This window comes from Cyanistes caeruleus, chromosome 3 (genome assembly GCF_971803275.1).
Source record: "Cyanistes caeruleus chromosome 3, bCyaCae1.hap1.1, whole genome shotgun sequence".
In the NCBI taxonomy this organism is placed as follows: Eukaryota; Metazoa; Chordata; class Aves; order Passeriformes; family Paridae; genus Cyanistes; species Cyanistes caeruleus.
Genome location: NC_141703.1, coordinates 33,595,265 through 33,619,266, shown reverse-complemented (window position 1 = coordinate 33,619,266; position 24,002 = coordinate 33,595,265). Strand labels below are relative to the sequence as shown.

The 24,002-nt window shown below is 38.5% G+C and overlaps 2 long non-coding RNA genes across 4 annotated transcripts in view; both read right to left on the bottom strand.

Annotated features, from left to right (window-relative positions):
* LOC111945820 (uncharacterized) overlaps positions 1–24,002 on the bottom strand; it is a 128,849-nt gene that overhangs the window by 83,379 nt on the left and 21,468 nt on the right. Inside the window, exon 4 of one of the 3 annotated variants that reach the window (XR_002871839.2) lies at positions 21,729–21,964. The exons of the other annotated variants lie outside the window; for them this stretch is intronic. This is a non-coding gene — a long non-coding RNA (uncharacterized LOC111945820). Of the gene's footprint in view, positions 1–21,728; positions 21,965–24,002 lie in introns of those variants that run through there. 3 annotated transcript variants of the gene reach the window in all.
* Positions 15,672–19,355, bottom strand: LOC147654066 (uncharacterized). Its single transcript, XR_015284399.1, has 3 exons — positions 19,214–19,355; positions 18,918–19,081; positions 15,672–18,137 (listed from the first exon to the last, which is right to left on the bottom strand). It is a non-coding gene; the product is annotated as an uncharacterized LOC147654066 (long non-coding RNA).

Below are 24,002 nucleotides of genomic sequence, written 5' to 3'. Positions count from 1 at the left end.
TTTGACATATTTGTTACTTACCTCATTATCTTCCTATAAACCTAGATCATCATATTTAATTATATTTTAAAAATTCTCCATCCATGCTGAAAAGTTTTAAGTAGCATTCTTTCCCTTGCTCTTTCAGTACTTCTGGAATATGTTGTTTGATTAGTGCATGCCCTTTCCTCATTTAAATATGCTAAAATACTCACCTCTTCTGATTAGCAGTCTGCCATGCAAAGCCTTTGTGTTGCACTTTCTACTGATTTGTACTGAATTTCACTGAGATCCAAGTATGTGTCTCCTCTTTTCTATTGAACTCATTTATCTTTGACGGTCAGCCTCACATGTGCATTTGGTGTCAAGTGTTGGAGAGAGAAGCAGTCACAGAAAGGCCTCTGCTCCTTAATCTTAATTTTAGTACTGAAGGGAATGTGGATTCGATGCCTAGCAATTGCCTTTCAAGTCAGCAGCAGAACCACAGATAATTATCAGAGTTTGGATTTGAAAATACTGTGCCAGACAAAAGGCTTCTTGACAAGTCTGCCTCTAGGGGATGGGAAAACGTAGCAGGATGAAAATCACAGTGGCCTAGTACAGTGAGAAAGTGGTATACAACCAGTTCTTGGGTCAAGATCCCACAGTGGTTTCAACATATTGTTGGTACAATTCCCCACCCAGAGCAGGGCAGGGTTGACTAGATGTCCTGTGTCTTGCTGTCTCAGTATTTCTAGAAATTTTAATAAAACAAAAATTCTTCTGGCCCTTTTCTTGCTGGGTATCTTTCGTTTCAGCTGATTTCAATGCAAGTAAAGGGCCAAAGCCTCGGCCCTGAAACTACTTGCATGTAGTTACTATATATTGCAAAAACCTGGCTTACCGAGGCAGTTGACAGCTCAGATGGCAAAATGGAAGCCTCCAGCATCCTTTTATCACTGGCACACCCTCTGTGCTAACTCAGCAAATTTGGGAGCTCTGCACTGAAAATGGTGTCCCAGCAGAGAAGAGAATGCTCAAAATTATGTGAAGAGCAAAACACTGGACATGTATCTTCAAGTTTATTCTGTATATTCTACAAATCTTTTGAAGGGCAGTTAGTGTGTCTTTACTGAGAGACAATAGAGTTGAAATCACTCAGGTGTCAGCACTGAAACTTTAGTGTGTCCTTAACACCCTCACAAAGGCACACCTGGTTGTTCAGCTCTGCATCCCTCAGATGAGCACTCACGGAACAATGTGTGTTAACCCTGAACGGTACACAAGGCACACAGTGCATCCTAAGGATTCAGAAGAGTCACACCAGCATCTCTGAGGTCAGAACTGAGACTATGGGCTTTAAAGCTCTGTCAACATTCAACAATAGCTGTTCAAACCACTTAGTTGCATTGAAAGCATATGTGAGGGCATCATATTGCAGCCAGCATAATCCATATAAAAGCATACCATCTGCAGAGCACCTAAGCCCCAACATCCAAATTCAGCTCTGCAGCTCCATTACAGCAAAGCCAGGAATGGGTAGCCCTCTTCTGGGATAGGTAGACAAGCTGTCTTTAGCCTGCCCATATTGCTGGCAGCTTTCTTGTCCATGTGGCTGCTTTTGTACCCTTCAGAACTTGTAACACTTACTCCCCAAAACACATCCATGGGACATGCAGGGGGTCAAATCCCTCTTCAAACTTTCCATCCCTGAAAGAAAAATCAGGTGTGGCCATAATGGACAGTCAACAAGATGCAATTAAGAAGTGGGAAATGGTGAGCAGCAGAGGAGGGGATGCCATCCATAGCTCACTGATTATTCTGTGACAAATGAATGGACAAGATACTGGGAATTCTTCTCAGAGGAGAATGCTGAGATCCCATGAGGCAGAAAGAGACCTTTTGGAAGGAAAATGCTGGCAGCCCAAGGACCCAAATGTTTCCATCTGAAGCTATAATTTTTCAATGCGCAAAAACAATGGAAAAAGAGGAACTAAGAGAAAACACTTTTCCCCTAGTAAGGAAGTCTGATAAAAAGTGTTCTTTCATCTAGCATTTGATACTCACATACACTTTCCCATTCACAGTTGGATGGAGATTTTTTTTCAAGTTCAACTCTAATTTATTTATCTTAAAGCAGGCAATGTACTGTAATTTTACAATAAAGGACTCCCAATCAAAGCTTACCTTATCCAGAGGTAATTAATACAAAGATTGTTGAATTAAAGATGTGAGTCTTGACACTTTGGCGGGGGGTAAGGGACATGGTCTCAAAGGCACAAATTATGCCTGAAACAGACCAATTAACACCATGTATCTTCTTTTATGTTAACTTCAATTAAGGTTTCTTAAAATTTTTAAAGTTATTTTCTTCTTTACAATCTCAGAATGTCAGAAATGTACATCAAAGAAAAACGCTTCAGTATGAACACCATAGGTAACGCTCATTTGCACACAAATCTGCATATTGGAAAGGAGTTCAGAGCCCATTTTGCATGAATTATTGCCGGATGTGAGTCAATGAATTAAACAGCTAAAAAATAACAACCATCCAAGTGATTATAAGCTGCACCTACTTATGTTGACATAATGAATTTCAAAAAAAAGCACATCAGAATTTTCGTTAAGTTACAGTGGAAATAAATAGGTGATTTAAAATACGTTGCTAGTCAGGCCTGTGTTTTTTACAATACTTTTCAAATTCATTTTGCTTATCACGTTTCACATATCCTGCACTGGAAAAAGATATTTTTTTTTTTACCAGATGAAACAGAAATGGAAAAATTTTCACACTCTCATGTCGGTTGGTTTTGACAGTAAATCCATTGACTTTTTTTTCAGTATGTCATCTACGCAGCTTTTATTCTGCAGTCACCCATCTAAAAGATCACTTTGTCCTTGTAAAATTTCTCTTGCAACCTGCTATCTCTTCATTTGCCACTGATTTGCCAGAACCTTCTTCTTTTCCTTGTGCCAGTATGCAAGTAACATATTCCTGAAATTGTCACAGCAAAAAGAAATGTAGGCGAGTTTGACTACTGCAGAAATTGATTACAAAAGAAAGAGTTGATTCACTGAAGGGTTAAAATTTAATCACAAATAAATAACCAACTAAAAAGCAGAAATCCAAAGGTTTTTAATATAAAGCCCATTTTTTGAGTCAAATTTATTCCTTCTAGGATCTCCATGTGGCTCCCCCATGATTCCAATGTGCTTACTCTTAATCAGAATGGGCTGCAAACAATAGACTCCTGTTTTGGGGTCTTTTCTCCCTCACAAGTTTCCCCACTCATGACGCAAGATTTATTATTTTTTTTCCTGAGCTTGTGTCCTATTTGTAATTGTTTTACTGATTGCTTTTATTAATATATTTGGGGTTACAGATTTTCCACCAGAATTCATAATAGGTGTTCCACAGGGCTTTTGCTATATAGAATTCAAACCCCAGATTGTGTGAGTGGCATGCTGCTTCTCTCCTTGTTAGATGACATCCCTCTTATAAAAAGAACGGTAGCTTGAGAAGTCTGAAGTTGACTATATTTTTCAAAAATCGAGAAAGGGCTTTAAGATTAAAGTGCTAAGTAGGATTGCAAAAATTCTGATTGCACATAAGGGGAAAACATTCCACAGTGAGAGTGGCTATGAATGGGAGCAGTCTGCACAGAGAGAGTGTGCAATCTGACTGTCCTCAGAGACATTCAAAATGCAACTGGAAAAGCTCTGAGCAGCTTGATCTCACTTGGAAGTTAGGTCTGCATGGGGCAGGGGGTTGGACCAAATATCCTCCAGAGGTCCCTTATGACCTCAATCTGTACATGGCTCTAATATGTGACTCTACAGCCTCAATATTAATGGGAAAAGAAATTGACTGGGCCAAAAGCCTGATGTAGTTAACAGCAATGTCTACATTTTCTTACATATTCTTCCTGCTCTCCTAATAGCTGCCACACTCACTGTGGTGCTTCAGCCAGTGACAATCCAGAATGCATGCCCAGAGCAGAACTTGCGTGTTTTCATGAACAGCATGTCTGCTGTGGGTTGCACTTTTCTATAGGTTACAACATTTATTATAGTAATTATAGCAGCTTGTCCTTTAAAGAGCTTTAGGAGAAGTGGAGCATGACCCCAGCTTCCACTACATTAAAAATGACTTAATCATTCCCAACCACCACAGGAACAAGTAATGGTTAAGGTCAAATGCAGGTTTTGTATGTACTTTGTTCTCTAAAGACCCTCAAGAGTTGGGTAGTTATAATAAATTTTACACCTGTATTACCTCCATCTTTTTATATTTGTGATCACAGGGCAAAAAGAAAAAAAAAGGGAAGAAAAAAGAAAAAGCCAAATCAGCTTAAATTGTAAGGTCTCACATTCCATCTGTTTTAGCTCATTTTTTTGCCTGAGATGTCAGTATTTTTTAAAGACCAACGGTGATAAAACTTATCTTTGATCAACAATTCTGAAAACACTGGCCCTTGGCCAAAACTCATCTGTTTCTTCAGTTTGGGCTCAATTAGAAGACTAATTTTTCATGAACTGTGTCATGAAACTCCTAAAGAACTGCAGCTAAGGATCCATTCTCTTGGGTTACAGGCAACTTGTGCTACCCCTGCTACCTAAGTAAGCCTTTTAGTAAAATCAGTAACAGAGCTTGATCCGTCTGAGCATCCCAAATCTTGTTCACTGAGATGAAAGAGAATACTATTTGTATTAAGAGTAAATTTTTGCCTTAGTAAAGAAGACAACCCAATCTCTTTTGGTTTTAAACCAGAAAAATTTGGCCTGTAATTCTGTCTGTTTTGTTCCTCAGCTGCAGACTGAGAAGAAAGATTATGGTAGCCGATGTTTAGCCAGCTAATGGGATTGTATCAGCAATTGTATCATTTGTAGCAATTGTATCTTTTTTTTTTTTTTTCAATGAAAAGCCTGTGTACAGATATTTACCTGAAATAAATGCAGGTAGTCTGTGTGCTAATTTAGGACTAACATAGGACCATTGTCCAAAAAGTGTGGAATCACTGCTTAAAGCAACCACCACTACTACAGAGAGAAGGGGTCATCCATTTAGTGCTTCTGAAGAACACAGTCTGACAAGAAGGCCCAGCCACTAATGGTTTACCACCATTATACTGAACATGTGTCTAACTCCTGCTTGTTCAACCTCACAGAAAACAACGGAGATGCAAAAAAAAAATTAAAATGTCTCTCCTCCTTATGCACTCTTGCTCTGTCTGGACATAAACAGTAAGGATTATTTATGTATAATAAATAATTATACATAAATTGGTCATCTGCCAAAAAAAAGACTGAGGCCATTGGGCAAGTAGGATAATTCCACACAATATTGTACCAAGAAAGGGTAGTAGAGGAAGGGCTTGTTGGCTGTGAGTATTCATACAGGGACAGATTATACAGTTATTGAAGCACCTAAACTCCCATTAGAAATAAGCTGCAAGGCACCTAAATTGGTGTATTCAAACATCAAGAAAACAGTGAATGTTTTAATCTGTCACCAACCCTTTATAACAGAATTGCAGAATTCAGTCTGCAAACATCATCATGAACCAAACTCTACAGAAAATTCACAATCCTTACTATTAGGCCAAGTAATCATCTCCAAAGTTAAATGATGAAAGTAGCCTTACTTAAGTTATTTAAAGCTAGATTAGACAGTTTTCCAGGGAATACTGGGGGAGGTGAGGGGGGGAAGTGAGGACTTTGTTATGATTAGGCTGAGGCTATAAACAGCAAGATATTAATGCAGGACAGCATTACTGAAACAGCAATGTTGTTTTATGGGGTTTTTATAATCTTAAACTAGGGACATTCTCACTTCCCACAGCAGTCTCTGCCATCCCCAATTGCTCCTAGTACACTGACCAGCAGTAACACCTTGTGGCTTCTCATTCATCTGCTGTGCTTTAACTTGTACCTTCCTTCTCATGACATGTCAAAAACAGGGAAATCTCATGCCTTTTCCAGGAGGTTGTGTGGCTTTTGATTCCAAGGTTTACAGACCACATGCATTTGGTTGATCCAGTAGGGCTGGGACTCTAAGAGCAGAAGTCTTAGAGAAATATGGTTAAAATAAGTGCCATTTGGCACCTCTGTGCTTCAGAATGAGGAATGGATAAGACAGTCTCCAGTATCATCAACAAGGAGCATGTAAAGATGTGTCCACTTAAAAATAGACAGCCTATCAGTCCATACTTAATAGGCTTTGGAAGGTGTCATGTTTTCTCCTGCGTGGCAACATTTGGTTCAATTAGCTGGAAGAGTAAATTAAAGGTCAACAAGATGGACACCTGGAAATAGTAGGATGTTTCGTCAGCCCCCTCCCATTGTAAGGACTTACATTTATGCAAGTGGAGTAAAGAAAAGGGAGAAAGTATTTCTAGTTCAGAAAAATCTGTCTTTGTACCTCTACCTAAATCTAAAGATAAGCACCATGTACAATGGACAGAAAACTCAAGCACTTCAGGCAACATATGCTATCCACAAAGGCAGAGTTCCAAGGGAGCCCCTAAAAACAGGAGAGTTTGGTGCTTTGAAAAAATGGGACATCTACTTTTTAACGTCTCTTTTTTTTTTTTTTTTTTTTTTACTTTGGAGTGTCTCCTTCCTTTGTCTGAATCTTGCTTGTTTGTTTCAAGAAGAATTACTTCTGCCTTGTCAGCTCAATCCAGAAGCAGTGAAAGCTGTGGAAGGTGCTTCTTCATCTTGCTGGATTTCTAATTCTGACCCGTAACATTACATTACAGGTACCAACAGGCACCAACATACAGTGCAGCTTGTCAATAAAACAAGTATTTTCTTCAAGTGCTTTCTTAAAATGAGGTTTATGTGCCTATCAACACGAGCCAGAGTAGTGTGTATCTACACTTCTGAATTCACCAAGAAAATGGGATGTGACACCCAGCATTATGGGATATTCAATTACTTCCAATCCACCTGCACACTTGGCTTGTCAAGGCCATGTGATTTTGTTCTCTTCCAGCTTCTAAAAACCCCACAAACATCATTTGGCATGAGAGCTTACTTTTTTTCTCTTGGACTTTAGTGTGTAGATTAAAGATGAAGCTGAGGAAAATGTTCCATAGGCACATGCACTAGAGCTGGGCAGATGGCTTCAATAGTCTGGATGGCATGCACACATGAAAGCAAATGTGACTGAAGATGGGAAAACATTCTGCTGGCCTAATTCCCATCCTGCTCTCACCCATTTTTCTTGTGATGAAGCTCTGCTTCTTGCATTTGCCTGCAGGAATAGCAGGTGAGTTGCGAGGAAAGGTATGTGAAATACCTACAGGAGTGCTATCAAGAAAATCACCGTTCATGAAAATAAATAATACCAGCACTTCTGCTCTCCCCATGAATGCACAAGGGGACACATTGAGAATTATATCACACCATTTATTAATTCTTGCCTCAGTTCTCGCCCCAAGTCCCCACTGCTACTTACTGAATACTAGTCCTTTCTAATAGTTAAAAAAATTCCTGGTACTGTGGCATTCCAGAAAGCACAAGCAAAGCTCAGACCCCTCTTCTAGTGCAGCCAACATCTTTCTTCTGCCTGATCAATGGTATTTTGCTGCAGCTCACACAGAAGAAAAGCCCAGCACTGTGACAAGTAGACCTTCAGAGACCAAGGCCCACCCCTTCCTGCCAGTCCTGTGTGTGGCCTTCTGGCTTAAAAATGCTTTCCTTTTGCTGCAGTCACTATGTGCTTTAAGCCAGGATTTTGTGCTAGACTTTTTCAAGGAAAAAATGTTCTTCTAAGTATTGTTTAGGCACCGAGGATGAGGCAGAGTCTGCGCACATGATGCTACAGAAATTATCACTGCCCTGTTTCAGCTACTTGCAGACACTGCACACAGAATTGCTTGTGGCATCTCAACAGAAGACAAGAAGTTGAGAAACTGGGAAGGAGGAGAAATACAGACCCTTCTTTTTTTTTCATTCTGAAAGAAAATTTTTTAAATGCAGACCTGTATTTCACTCTCTCTCAGTCTCATACATCATCAAAGTTCTTTCAGGAACAGTAATTTGATTTTAAGCATAAGAATGCACAGAGCACTCCATCCCCAGCCCCAATCTGCACATACAGATACGCTAAAAGACATTTTCCAAATTCCTCCTGCTGAACCTGGTTTAAAATCAGCACACAAACAGCAGAACACAGGCTACAGTTGCTGTCCACATTAACAGGTTCTTGTTGAAGACAGAATTAGCAGGAAGGCAAGAAGTAAAAAATCACTGTTGCATCATCTCTAACACAGACCCTGAAACACCACTACCTCTGATCACTGTTATTTCAAGTGATTTATTTGAAGGATCTCTCAGTTCAGCCAAATAGAGGTTCCCAGCACAAAGCAAGAAGACTATATAAACACTCAGTGGATGCACTCTCATCCCTGCTTAGTCTTGCCCAATATATTCATTTTTCCATTTCCACTCAGCTTGATGGACACATATTGATTATATCCCATCAATGTAATTAAATACATTTCTATCATTGATATCTTCAGAGACATGATTTCTTCCAGGACAATAGTACAAGAAAAAAGAAATTCATGTATCTATTAGGCTACGAACTCCCACAAGTATTTATTTAGTGGTGAGCATTGGTGTCAGTGTTCTGTGTCATTTCTTGGCTAGGACTTTGATCCAGAAATGGTCTTACAGGAGGCCATCACAGTATCACATCTTATGGCAAATTTTAAAGGTGACCTTTGGAAGGCAAAGATAGACTTCCAAAAGGTCATGCTAGGAAATGGAAGTTCTTCCAGGAGACTGCCTAGCCTGTCTTATTGTACTGCTACCCTCATCCCCATCAGAGGATTTGCATGTGACACTTCTCAGCTATTCACTGCTTTTTATTGCACAATTCCTGAACAAACCTGAAATTATAAAGTGGGGAAAAACAACAAAAAAAAAAAACAAGAAAAACTTGGGTTTATTTTTTAGTATTTGGGTGGCTGGATTCTTTGTTGCTTTTTATGATACAGTGAAACCTGCATGACGGCCAATTCCTGTAATAGAGCACCTCATTTTTTCACAGCACTAAGCAAGTCTAGAAACAAATGTCAGCTACATACAAAGATGCAGTAATTAAGTAAACTCTAAAAGTCCATTGGCTTTTGAAGTAGTGCTTTCTGTAGAAGTTGTGTAGCAGAAGGCAAATTAACCCACAGGTGACTGTCCCAACCACATCTGTAACAGCAAGGCTGCTTCTATCACACAAGCAAGCTCATATTCCTTGCATTAAGTCCCGGTTTAATATGTTTTGGAAAAAAACAATGCAATTTCAAAGCTTCAACTGAGAAAGGTAAACATACATATTAAAAGAATGCAAAAAAGATTTCTTTTATTATCTGCTTTTTTATATTATCAAATATTTTTGCAGTGCATAAGGCAGAGAAATGAGTGAGGTGAATACAAGGATGATCGTTGCTTCTGCTTATCCAAGAAGCCCACATCACATGAAACACTTTTTCTTTAACTCTTTGAGAAACAAGTCATTAAATAAGAGAGAGAAAATACTCAGGTTAGGTTAAAAAAAACAGAATTATACTTTAAAAAAACAGAAGTATACTTTCAGTCTCTTTTTACACCAGTTTGCCAGTGTTTCCCCTGTGTGAATCTTATCTGTACTGCAGCTAGTTAAAAGTGACCAGATTCACCACTTCTTCCTCTCCTTCAGACAGTAATATCTGAGAAAAATACCATCAAGCCAGGAGGACAACACACAGTGAAAATAACTACTAGAAATGCCAGGCAGCATTAACTGGAGCTCAGGGAAAGAATCAAAAATTAATTACATCCAAGTAATTAGGAAAGTCTATTTCTTGAAAGTCTTGTCCTCTAGCACTTGCCCAGGACTCATGGATAATATTTTTGCCCTTCCATTTAGAGTGGGAAAAAGAGCAGATAATTTCACATTTTGCGGAATTCCAGTGGATTCTGACTGGATCCAGTGAAATAAGTCTAACAAACTGCTCGTGTGAAGAGCAAGCTCAATATTATAATGTATTGAAATGCTGATTTAGGTATCGTATCAGTAGATTATACTGTCATCTAGTGGCAGCTACTTAACTTGCATTCCAAAATACTGGAGATTAGTCTACAGACTGCAGATTCCTACCAAGGAATTTTCTGTTGACCAGCTCTCAAAAATAACCAAATGTTCAAGGAAACTTTCAAGGGCTTTCACCATAATAATGGAAGACTCAGACATATAGTGTGACCTTGATCCTTCTGCACATGTTGGAAATAAAAACCCCCTAAAAACTATCTCAGAAGATGCATAACCCTCCCCCCGCCCCCTCCCCCCCCCCCGCCCCCCGAAAAAAAATTATCCTACTTCCTGAATAGTGAAAGGCAAAAATCATGAGCTGAAACCTAGAGAAAAGGCAGAGCCCACTATCAATATGCAAAGAAAAACATACTAGTCCCTAACACATCACATTAGGAACTATCTGGCACTGTTCTACTCCTTTTTATAGGAATGCATTTTACTTGAATGTCACTGACAAAAGAATGCATAAAGTCAAATACTAACTTGGAAACAAATTAAGCAACAATTTATTTTTCTTTTCTTCACAGGAACTTCCAGATGTTCAGAGAGCAGAAGTAAATGGAAGGAAAAGGACAAAATCATTACTAGATGAATATGAGCAGTTGTTTAAGCATGATTAAGAAACCACAAGCCTGTTCAAGAATCACAGTTCTAAATGCACACCTCATTCTAGTATAAAACTGCCTATAAACTAGTTGATTGATTGTTAGAATCAATCCACTATTGACAGAGACACACACACACACATACACAGTGGCATAAAACAGTTTACCAAGCTAAAGTACTGACCCATATAGAGAAAACCAGTAGTTTTCAATTTTCCTATGCCACCAGCCAAAGCACATAGTCGGAAGTACTCTGCTATCTTTTGCTTTTCTGAAGGATAATACAGATATGAAAGAGATCTGAAGAAGAAGTTCAAGGAGAAAAAGAGGGAAAACAGCAAAGAAAGAGCAGATTGAGCAAACACTGAAGGGTGGGCCCTAGGGAAAAATGTACAATACCTTTGGGACAAGATGCTGACTGGAAGTGAGGAGTGTGGACACAGATGCTGTTATTGCTCTTTAATCATTCTGGTGTCCAGAGACAGGGATGAGTAAGACTTGGGGGAAGGGAAGATGCACAGCGCTGTCTGTGCCCTTGTCCTATAACACAGAGTCCTGCATCACTCTCCCATAGATACAGCTCTGCCCAGGGAAACAGGAGTTTGTACACCCATATCTGCATCCGAGAAGCAGCGCTTTTTTTTTGCTTACACTACCACAGATTTAACCAGCTCTTTTGAAGATGGGTCATGACTCTTACAGTCAGATTCTGCCTGCAGCACTGTGCCAGCGTAACCATAGCTCACATAGAAAGTGTCCATGAAAAAGAAAGCAGGCATGAAAAGTAACTTCCAGCCCACACCAAGCAGATTTTTCAGATATGTTGCTGTTATTGGTAATTTTTTGTTGGGATTTTTTTCTGGGCAGATGATTACACTGTTTATCCAGACTATTTTATATCCCATTTCTTGCACATCCTGATATTTTGTTTGCTTCTGTGGATTGCTGTGGGAGAGATACTAATGTTTGCTGGACTAGACCTTTGGGCTGGACTTGTACAGATGTCCTGGTTGTGAAATCCTGTGTTCTCCAATATCTGTTATTATCCATCTCCCAAGCCATCCAGCTCTCCAGTGAATTCTCTTTTTTTTTATGGCTGCAAAAAGTAAATTTTCTGGCTTTCACAGCTCATGACAAACAGCAGTGTTCCACAATTTATTTATACTTATATTTTTGCAATTTGCACAAATGAAATGATCTACAGGAAGAGATTTTTAGTAGTATAAATACATGTTATCACAAAGAACACATTTGTAACAGCATTAAAGAAACTTCAAAAGTAAAAAGCATTTTGATTGCAGCAGGCCATTTAACATGCATACCCCTCACTGAAATTAAGCTACATTAGCTAATCAGCGAAGAAATAAAAGAAGCAATATCTTGGTGTGAATTAACAATGCTGGCTCTGCAAGACAGATAATTGAGATCTGAAACATAGGGAATTACAAACAAGAGACTAAAATATTCAGAACTAGAACACATTCTAAAGTTTGACTTTAGCACTCATACTTCATGAAAAAAGTCTTATCTTTTCATCAGAAAGGTATGGCCAAAAAATCAAACATGGGATCACACAAATCAAACAAGGGATGACAACTCATTCATCTAACTGTTTGTAGCTCAGGTTAATAGAGAAGAAAAGTACAAAAGAGCGGGTAATATTTTTTATCCTGTGTTTCTATACTTTTATTATCATATAGTTACTGCTACCAGTACTCACTGCCACAAAAACAAGCAGTCTTGAAGAAGAAACTCCTGTTGTAGGCACTGCACAGAAAGACACAGGCCCTCCTTAGATACCATTCCGGAGACAACAGATGGACAGAGATAGATCATGTTCAGCAAGGACTTAAGGGCCAGGCAGGAATGACCAGTCCCAGAGCATGGGCAGCCCAGCTCCTCTCTGCGCTTTGAGAATAGCACTTAATCAAGGATAATAATACCCTCCACAAGGGATAATGTGATGAATTGTCTCCACTGCATAGATGGCAAGACGATCTCAGCAAAAAAAAAACGCCCTGAACAAGCACAAGTTTTATTCATACAGATGATGCTGGTGATTGTGCTGTACTGACACATGTCAGGGAAGCCTGTGGTACCCCACAAAGCTGCCTCAACTGTCCAGGTATGATGTCCAGAAACCAAAAGCCTTTCAGCATAAGCAGTTCACACAAACATCTCCTCCACGTTCTGTGCTCTGCCCAGCTCATGACAGAGCAGGGGCCTGGCTTGAGTGTGCCCGTTCTCAGCCCCTTGCCCTAACTAGTGAAGATGATACCCCTACAATTTCTCTGCTATAAGCTTATCATTTAAGACACACTACTAGATCAGTTTTAACTGCTGAAGCACAAGAATTACATTCTTATGGACTAAGCTAATGCTCATTTTGTACACTCTTATAATCTTACACTGTTTACACATTTCACCTTTTAAAGAAATAACATGGGTAATACAAAAGAGATGCATATTAGGTTGTAAGAATCAGAGTAAATGTATTTAATTTTGAAAAAGTTGATATGAAGAATGACCATTAAATATAATAAAATGAAGTGGCTGGTGGAAGCGGTTGATCCACAACTCAATCTTCACATAGGTAATCAAAAGTTGCTTGTCCACGTTTACATGTACAGTGAGCTCCACTGCTGCTCTTCTGATCAAAAATTCCAGTCCTTGATGGAATTGGGTTGCTTAGGCCTAAGACTATGGCAATTAGGGTAAAAAATTGAAATCGGATCTGTCTTGGTAAGGAGCATCTTGTCTCCCATGGATGCAGTTTCTCAAATTGTAATTAGTGAAGGTAGAAATCATGAGTGATACCTAATGCTTTGCAGGGTATAAGATTTCAAGCAGCCCACACACCTATGGAGATGTAAACTAATGGAAGGCAGCACCCAGGCTGCACATGCATGTTTCACTTTCTTCAAAGCATTCTCATCCATTGTTAGACTGACACAAATGCAAGACTAGCTAAACAGTCATTTTTGGGGTACTTCTACAAAATCAAGCTGTGCTTTATTCCCTCAGAACTTGTAAAGCAAAAATAAAATTAATAGACTGTTAATTTTCCTGCCACAGCAAACAACAAACATTGCCCCAACTCTTCACAATACAGGTAGCAGCTCCTGTGTCTTACTACTGCAGTCATAGAAGGGTTTGTTGTGCTCTGAATTTTATTCTAACAAGGAAATAAAAGTAATAGAATCAGAAAAGTCATGGAGATTCTGTGACATTTTGAAAGCTGTTCTGAAAATCCATCATTTAAAAAAGATATTATGTCCCATCCAAACCCTGGTCCCCACGGCCAACCCCAGAAAACAAGGCCAATGGAGAAATTATTTAGGAACATAGTGCCTGTTTTTAATGCTGACTGACAAGGACAGGGAAAAAGTGCCACATGACCAGTGAGTCTGGAAGATTTTAGAGTTCTAGGCTTCATCTTCTGCGCAGGAATTTAATTCAAGAGCTCCTTCTGCCTTCTGACCCCCACCACAAAGAAAAACTAAAAAAATAAAAATAAAAAAAACAACAACAACAAAAAAAAAACAACAAAAAAACCCCAACTTGTTTACTTCAAGAGTTTTTGGGTGTTCCCGAAGAGTCAGATTTATTTGTTTGCACTGCTCCAAAGAGTTTCAGAAGCAAGTTGGAAATGTGCCTGGTGCTGGATATAATCGTAAAGAATTTACCATCAAAATGGATGAGACAAATGCATTCCAGTTTTACAAATGTGAAACCAAAGCCTCAAATTACACAGAAAACCCATTACAGAGTAAGAAATCCAATTTACATTCCTGGACCTGATTTGAGGCCTTACCTATAAATATCTGTATTTTAATTGTACAAGTTTACTTTATAATTTGCCTCATTTACAAAGGTTATTAAATTTGACACCTGAATATAGAAATTTACACTGTTTAAAGAATTAATAGGAGAAAAAAAAATGCAGTCTTGTGTCCAGTGCAGATTGCTACAGCTGAACCTCTGCTGAAGTTCACCTGCAAAGGAGTTCCTCTTAGCTAGGCACCAGTGCCAGCCAAGGGAAACTAAAGAGCATTCAGGTGGCTGAGGCTGGGACAAAACTAATGTGCCATAACTGTGTGCTAGTATATCAAGACTTGACCTCATTTAGACAAGAATGAACAATCTTGAACAGCAATATCTTAGTTATGAGAAGATTGAGAAGCAATGGCAGAGAAGAAGCAGAAACACAGGTGACATTAATACTGGCCATACATGTGGTAAAGCACTCTACACTTGTTCTGTCACTTCCCCTGCACTGTGGCCAAGGGAATGCAAAATAACTCTCCTTTAACTGCTCTTTAGGAACCTATATTCTTCCACAAAGCAAGATCTTGTTGGCTGCCATTTCTCACATGAAGGGTGTGGGGCAGGTGTTCTGCATTGCTGATGGGAGTTTCCCTTACTCTCCTATGTAATGTCACCCTGCTAATGAAAGAATATGGAATAGCACTTTCTATTTATGAATTCCAGACTGGTATGGCCATGAAAATCACAATGCTGCTTCATTTTATTCCCTGCTCTGATTGCAATAAGTTCTCTATTGTTCTAATAAATTATATATCTTTAAAGTGAGTGCTTGGAGTAGATTTAAATCCTAGTGGTTAGTGCACTATTTTTTTCTTGATACACCAGAGAGACATGAAGTAATATCCTCATGGTTTTCTTCTAACAAATTTCCAGACTTTAGCTAAGTAAAGGATGGACCTCAGCAGACTGTTAATAACTGAAGATTGGTCCTGACTGTGAAGATTGTGAGCTTCCCTTGGGCTGAATTTGCTGTTCACCACGCTCAAAGGGATTTGTTGTTACTGCAGAGCTCACTAGATTAATCTGGTCCCTCTGAGGCATGAAGAAGATTTGACCCAGGCCCTCCTAGTCAAATAATGCATTCCACAGCTGCCTACCTTCTAACAGTCCCCAAAATTATGTCTCCTGCAGAACTGATGATATGTTCTAGTTTTAGGCAGTCCTGAGAAGAGCAGGTAATGAGACTCAATGATCCTTATGGGTACCTTCAAATTTGATTTTAATTACAAATAAAGTATCTAATACATTAAACATATTTCCTTGCTTATGAACCAGCTCTTATTTCTACTGATGTTTTTGTTCATAAATTGCTGCAAACAGCTTGGACAAACAGGGGGTGGTTTGCCTGGATCATTTACTTTGAATAGTTGACATTTGTAATTTACACTGGTGATTCTTACCTTAGATCAATAGTCAGACATGTGTCTTTCTTGATTAGATGATAAAATTTAATGAGAGAAGATACAAATAGATAATGAATAATAACAGCTCTTTACATTAATATTGTATCACACATTATCTAGCCCCAAACCCAGACATTAACAAATCCAATGTAATTGACAAGCCACAGTTTAAGAGGCCAGCAGCCACTGTCAAATGTAAAATGAGTATAACCAAATTTCATCCAAGTTCTTACATTGCAGCATCCAGGCAGCTCTAACCTATACTGCTACAGTGTCTCTTTAAAAGTATGTAAAAAATATGTCTCTTAAAAACTGTGTGTATACACAATCAAGTTTTTTGTAAGGGACAGAGACACAGAATTGTAAGAGTCACATTTTCCCTATCTCATTTTCTTTCACCTAAAAATTACATTTATTCAGTATATTTCTGCAGAAACTTCACTAAAGATTTTCCTTAAGTACTTTTTTGAATAGGGGCCAAAAATCGTAAAATTAAGAACTTAGGACTACAAAAATAAAATTAATAAGCTAGTGTGCCTGGGGGAGCTTATAAGAAACCACCATAAAATAATAACAACAGTAACAATCTCATAAGAAAAGGGGGGAGGTGTGCACATGTGTGTTTATGTTTATATTCAGTTACTCCTGGAAAAGTGTATTACACAATGTAAGTCAGTAAAGCATCCATGAAAATTATTTCTAGAAGACACAATAAAGACCATACCAAACATACTAATATAATAGCTGCTAGGAATAATTTCATGTGTCAGGTACACTCTCATATCATATGCATCCCATGGCTTGTGGGACTGAACATGCAGGGCACGATGGGCTATGAGGGAGATACTTGCTGGTGCAAAGGTACCACATGAAGTCAACTCCACATTGCTCTGGAGCTGGTTAAAAACCACTTACAGGGAAACTTAATATGGGCTCTATTATGCATAACATAAACTCACACATAAAAACTTTCAGGGTCCTGATCCAGACTCCACCAAGACAGCAAAAATCTCCTTTGCTCTTGATGAGTGTGGCATTACCTTTCCTTTTTTTTGCTGATTTGTTATCTCAGTCAAAGTCCAGCTCAGCCCTTCAATTGTATGATGATAAACCCCAGCTTCATAAAACTTTTTCATGACTTCTAGAAATTAATTTTCTATCTAAAAATGGCAAAGCCTTGAAATAGTCACATGAGATGTTTGCATTCTGGTCTTTAGAGACCATAGATTCAAATGTACTTCCCGTTTTTAAGTTGCCTTCATCCCTAAGACTTAAAAAATCATTCTGCTTTTGTTAATAAAAACAGGTTCTCTTGCAAAGACACTTGCTCCAAGGATCTAAGGCTTTAAGACAGACATTAATTTTATGTATTTAATGAAAGTACAATGGTTAATTTGTGTTGTCTTATAGTTAACTTTTGTTAACTATGTTAAATAAGGCTGAGCCATAGATCTGCAGGAAATAACATCACTAAACAGCAAATTTGGCATAAACAGATCTTCTAAGGAGTGAGAATATTCGTCAAGTCAAATCAACTCTTACAGACTGTTTTAGACACAAAAAAAATGAAGGAATGTCAGAAATGTCAAAACACTTCTCAATATTTTTTCAGAAACATCAACACTTCATATCCTCATTTTCCAAATAAGACACTGATATTTTCTATTTGGAAAGGCATTTTTTCCTTACAAATTGAACCGAGGTTCATAATAGAGGTGTAAGAAAGGGTTAAATAAACTGAAAATTAAACACAAGGAACTGCCTGAAGCCAGCTGGGCTTGGCATTATTTTTTAAAACCAAAATCTTCAAATCTGTTGTAACTAGCTTCAAGGAAACCCACAGCTTCTTAGCTGTGAGTAGTTGAAATTATTAAGAAGGATTTGCCTCTCTAAATCTGACTTCCTATTTTGACATTTCCTCAATGACAACAATCTGTGCTTCACCTTCCTTCTCTATATACTTGGATTTCACTTGGATTATACGGAAATCATCTCATGTCAAGAATACCATTTACCAGCATGGATTGTCATTTTCTTATCAGTTTATCTGTGACAAGACATCCCTTTAAGATTGTCATCTTATTAACTGGTAAAGTAGAATTTACATGTATTTTTATCCTAGTATGGATTATAGCAGCTTGGTTGGTGTGGTTATTTCATTCCTCTAAGTAATCAAGCGATTTTTCTTACATGTTTCTAAGCATTCCCAAGCTGTTCAGCTCACACTTGCCCCTTGGTGCTTTCTTCAAAAATAATTTTATTTAACTGAAAAATAATAAAGAGAAAGGCTGTTGAATGCATAGTGCAGCACACAATTCCTTCCCTGCTGGGGGAGATTTCTTGCCTGACCTACTGCATTCTCGTGTTTTTGCTTTCCTCTCAAGGAAATTAAATGAGTTTCCACAACTGAGCTTTAACCACCAGTAAACCACCAACCCCCTGGCACAGGCCATTACCAGCAAGGCAAAGCAGCTCACACAGAAGCAGGTATTTGTGCCTAATCTGTGCTCTGGGACTTCTGAGAAGTTTTGCAATATCAATTACGGGGGCTAAGCCATCAGCAAGGTATTTACACACAGCAAGTTCCCAAATTCAGTTGCTTTGTACGACACTTGGTGGTCACAGGGGCTGCCAGGTGGCACAGGACAGGGACAACATGAGGCCTCTGCTCTCAGAGGACCTGTGAAGGATGCGGCCTTGCTGCAGGGCACAGCAGCAGCCACAATTAGTGCAATTTCTCAAGCATTTGATAATGAAAGCTCTCTCTTCCAACAACAAGCAAGGAGCAAAAATATTGGACAATTCCTAGTATCTGTGAGTTTCATTTTGTAGCAAATGGAAGAATTTGGCTCCTTAACCATAAGAACCCAAACAAATGTATTTATCTGAATTACACACAGATTATTTTCTACAATGCAAATGACCTCTTGCCACATTTGCACCGTTTGCACATTTGCAAGGGCCAGGAAAACCATCCTATTCTGTCCTGCCTCAACTCCTAAATAAAACAGCCCAGGGACTATTCTCTCTCACATCCTCACTCACCCCAAGCAGGATTGCCAAGTCCAAATCATCATATGGCAACAGCCCCAGGCAGACACTGGGCTGCCCAGCAGAGCACCAGACTGCCCCAGCCACATCCAGCCCCTTGTTCTGGCTCCAGATCCTGTACTGCTACTGGAACACCTTGGGGGCACCAACAAACTTATCTGGAAGGGAAAGAGAGAATGTCACTGCTACTGTCTCAAGGACAGGATACTACACCACACACTCAAGGCTGCAGCCATTGACTGTGGGAGAGCTGGACAGAAGGCCAGGGCACTGTCCAGCCACTTCAGCACTTTTTGCCACAATCTATCTTCTGAAAATGAAGAGCTTCAGTACACATCCTATGGCCACCCTGGAGTACAAAGCTTGACAGCAACACTTCAAAAGCATGAAGGGGTAAATCTTCAGCTGCTGTGAATTTAATCAAACTATGGCAATGAGTACCAGGAGAGGGTATTAACCACATGCAAAAGCAATCACACACAAATGAGAAACCAAGGTGAAACTCAGGTCACCTGCAGGACCTACCATCTCTGTGGAAAACAGAGTAGGTACTAGAGACTGGGTTTTGATAGGTGATTCCACAGCTCAAAGACCTTTTGTTTCACAATTTTCCAGCTTGTGATAGCAACAAATGGAAAAACACTTCTTCCAAGCAGACGTACATATGTATTTTTGGGGATGTTAAACACTATGTTAAACACTTTAAATTAGATGATGATTGGTTGAGGGTAATGGTTTTTGTAACTTCATTGCTTTTGTTCTATTCCAGCAATGATACCTCACAAATTCTTAACAGGACTACAGTACAGACTTAGCTGCTTTGCTGAAGTGGGATTTTATTCTTCACTCAAAGACAAGCAAATGATTGAATTTGCAAAGCAACTTTCTTGAATTCTTCCTGAAACAGAGGTCAAAAGAAGCATGAACTTCTTTCTCAATCTGAATCCATATTTCTAAATTTTTTAAATTAGGACTAGATCCAGAACAGATTTTGTTCCTTGCTGAAAGTCACAGAATGTCTTCTATCATCTCATTCTCTTACAGAAATAAAAAGTACTCTTAATTCTATAAAATATGTATTTAGCACAAAAACCCATAAATTTGACTAGACATTGTTAATATTTGTTAATACCTCTTTCAGTGAAGGACCATGATTGTGGATGAGGGATTCTCCCTGGGTTTCCAAACTATTAATACATATTTTTAACAGACCATTGAACTTTTCTATACAGACACTGTTTTATAGGGTGATACCCTCTGCAATAGTCACACAAGCATAGTTTTAAAGACACTAGTTTTAAATTCAACTCAAATTTGTGATTGAATTATATGCTAAATCTTCAGCATCTGCCTCCCTTCACTGCATGCCAGTATGGACAACCTTTTATTCATGTACTTAACCTGTATTTAGAACCTTCACATTACCTTCACAATAGGTTGTGAAGATACCACAGAAGACTGATAATTAGTTCACAGGCTACAGCTTTTCTTGGAACTCTACAGCTGCACATTAGTATTTGCTGGCTTCTTGTTTGTCACTGCTAGGTGCCACCACATCTGCCTTTATTCTTCCTGGGCTCTTCCTGCAATTATAATATCCAGGTTTTTAAAATAAAAATACCTTCATTTTAAGTAGATTTGAGGAAAAAAATTGTGATCAAAAAGATCGAGTTTTTTATTGTATTTTCAATGAAATAAGTTAATTTGAAACATGAAGTAGCCCCAATCTTCAGAAACTCCATTTCCTATGAAGGATATCTCCCAGAAGCAAATCTTCCACCATTTTTTATGGTCTGTTCCAGGCAAAATCCCAAAGAATTTGGTGTAAAGTCATCTTTTTTGACTAAGGTTTGTCCTCTGCTGATTCAATAATAAGGATGATCATGCTTTCAGAGATGTCTGAGGAAACACACACATTTGCTGTGACAGAATTGCACAAGCAAGACACATTAACAGCTATGCTGTCACTAGCGTGCGTAATCTGGCAAAGAAGATGCTTAAGAAAGAGGGATTCTTCTTTAGAGATTTTATTTGTCTCAGGCTGGCTTAAAAAACATTTTCTCAGAGCATAAGCCTCTTTTTATTCTTCTTTTAATAGTCATTACCACAGCAATACCTCTGCAAAAAAAATACATGGTAAGAAAAAATACATCTGAAAACTTGTTTTCTTTAGAAATCCAGTGTTCTCCAATACTGTTTTGGTTTTTTTTTTTCTTATTTTTAATTTGTCTTGAGGAAGCACTGCTACATGCACTTTGACTGGTTAGAAAAACCAAGCAAGAATGACTACCAGATATTTGAAATGCACATCTATTGCGTTACACCAAGACGAATATTGCCCTCTGCTATAAATATGGGGTCTGGTAGCATTCCCATCAAAGTTAGGGGCAAATTTCCCATTGACTTTAACAGTGCAACAGTGGGCCTTTAGAGAACAGACAGAGTACATTTTTATTTCTGGATAGGAAATACAAAAACCTGAGTACCAAAGTTTCTGATCAAAAAGAAAACAAACATACCTTATGGGCTTTTTAATAACCTTTTCCCCAATAAAAAGCATAAAGTTGGTCTGAAATTATACGTTTGAACAGAAGGCATACTTTCTTTCTAGCCAGGCATTATATCATTCAATCTCTGAACACAGAGATGTAATATAAAGTAATAAAGAGGAAATACAACATGAAGTAAGATTCAGACATATTAAATTGCTTAATGAAAACACAAGAAAAACAGTGAGTAGAAAATATGGTTTCCTTTATTGAGAAAAATTCCCTTTCAAAAGCTTAATCAATAATAACATCCATATTTCCTGAATTATTTTTTATGTTTATTTTTTTAGAAAATTCTTAAGTATCTTTAATGAATATAGATTGTCATCTTTCTGCAGACTGGCCTGGCAGCATCCTGGTTAGACTGCTCTCTGCTTACTGTTTCCCCTATGATGCTGACTGTTCTAAGCAGCATGCTTCACAATTTCATTTCAGATCATTCTTGTCACTGACTTCTATCCAGTAAATGTAAATACATATTTGCAAATGTACCTAGGGAAAAAGAAATCTTGTAGGATAATGCTGCTGGTAATTTGGAGATGATTTGAACACTTGTTAACACAATGTTTTTATACTCTTGTACTGCAGAGCAGATTTAAGCTATGAGAGTATTGTAGACAAACCACCAAGATTACTGCTTCCATATTCTTTGACCCCAATCCACTGTCCACAGTCTACTAAATATCTGGAGTATAGTGACCAGGATGGTACCCTATGGGGATGAGGTGCTGGGCATAGAGCAGGAAAGATGCAGGTGGCTCTTAGCCATTTGAAGATCTTTAGAAGTTTGACCTCTCCCAGATTAGCCCATTTATTCCCTGTTTGTTCCATGACCTGCCATCACGACAGCAATCCCTACATGTACAGGAGAATTGGTGTTTTGGACAGCAGATATCCAGAAAATGAGATCAAGGCCAGCAGACAAAATAGAAAACTTGAGGAAGGTGAAGATCCTTCTGGATTGTTTCCTGATTTCTATCTGTGAGCCTTCCAGCACGGCATCTGTGCTTAGGTTATACCTACTCTTTGGCAACTGGTCCCCAGCTGATTAAAAAAAAAGTTTTCACATGGTGTTACATGTGTGACCTGCAAACAGCCAGATCTCCACATTTCTCCAACTCAAACCACTGGAAACATAAGCCCAGAATTCTTCTTCCCTGGATGAAACCCATAAGCATCTCTTGAGGTATTACTGAAAATTAGTGAATATTTGTCTGAGGTCCTTTTAATTGCACTTCATAAAAAAGGGGCAGGAAAACAACAGTGTGCAGAGTGCAGTGACTGGTTTGAGCTGCACCCAGGGCTGAGTAGCAGCAGGCAGGTGAAGGGGCTGGAGGCCCCCACATACTACACATGCCACACAACACCAGCTGCAGTGTAGGAGCAGCTTCTGGAGATGCTTTGGGTGGTTGTGCTGGTGTGAGGGAAGTCACAAAAGGGGGTCAGACAGAGAGTAAAACACCACAGAGTATAGAAGTAATCTTATTTACATATCTGAGCTAAATCTGGCTAGTTTCTAGAGTAGGCAGTATGCACATAACACCTAGAGCATCATCTCCTTCCATTATAAACCTCTACTGATAGTTTATAAACATAAATGCAGTCAAGCTAGAAATAAGCTGTCACACAAAATGCTGACATCTCTAAATACCAAGAGTATCTGAGAGATTTTTTTTTCTCATTAAAAATATTGCGTTTGTTTTTCTCAGAGGAAGTAGAAATCACAAGAAAAATCAACATTACATTACCTAATCTTTCTCATTTTCATTTTTAATTCCCCCAGCATGGGGCTGAGATAGCTCTGTTCCTTTGCACCGAGTGCCATGACAACCAACAGACCCACCCGGTATCTGCACTGCTATTCAGCTTGTTACCTCAGGAAAAATGTACACACCAAATGCTCAAACTCTTTTTAAACCTATTAAATATAAATAACTAATATGATTTGACCTAGATAGCTGAATGTAATGTACCATAACATCCCAATATGAAAAAAAGACCCATAGTGTAAATGCATTTATAAATGTTATGGAGACTAAGTAAAGTTGCTACAATTAGTTCATCAGTTCTATTACAAGAGAAGTTTTCCTTAAACTAAATGTTTTCAATGTCAAAAATGGGAGAATAGCATTCAAGAACTTTGGTACTAAGTGTATGCTAGAATTACAAATTTCTATGTACAGTGTAGTTAAAGCATTTCACACATATGTACTTTTATAAATTATATACATCATAAATCTGGATAATTAATATCCCCAGAGAAAAACTAGATCCCCTTAAAGATCTAGTTTTTGCACCTTATTGGAACCTAAAACTCAGAGGTAAAATACCACAGCTTTTAGCAGTATTTGTAAATGAAACAAGCTGTAGTTATATGCACACTTAAACACAAATAAGCAAAATAAATATATATTAGTTCCTTGCCACTAGCCATTACACAAACATCACTTATGAATTGGTGTATCCTACTCAACCATCAGTTTTGTGTTTCCCTTTCACCTTGTAGTTTATCAATGTACTAGAAATCCCA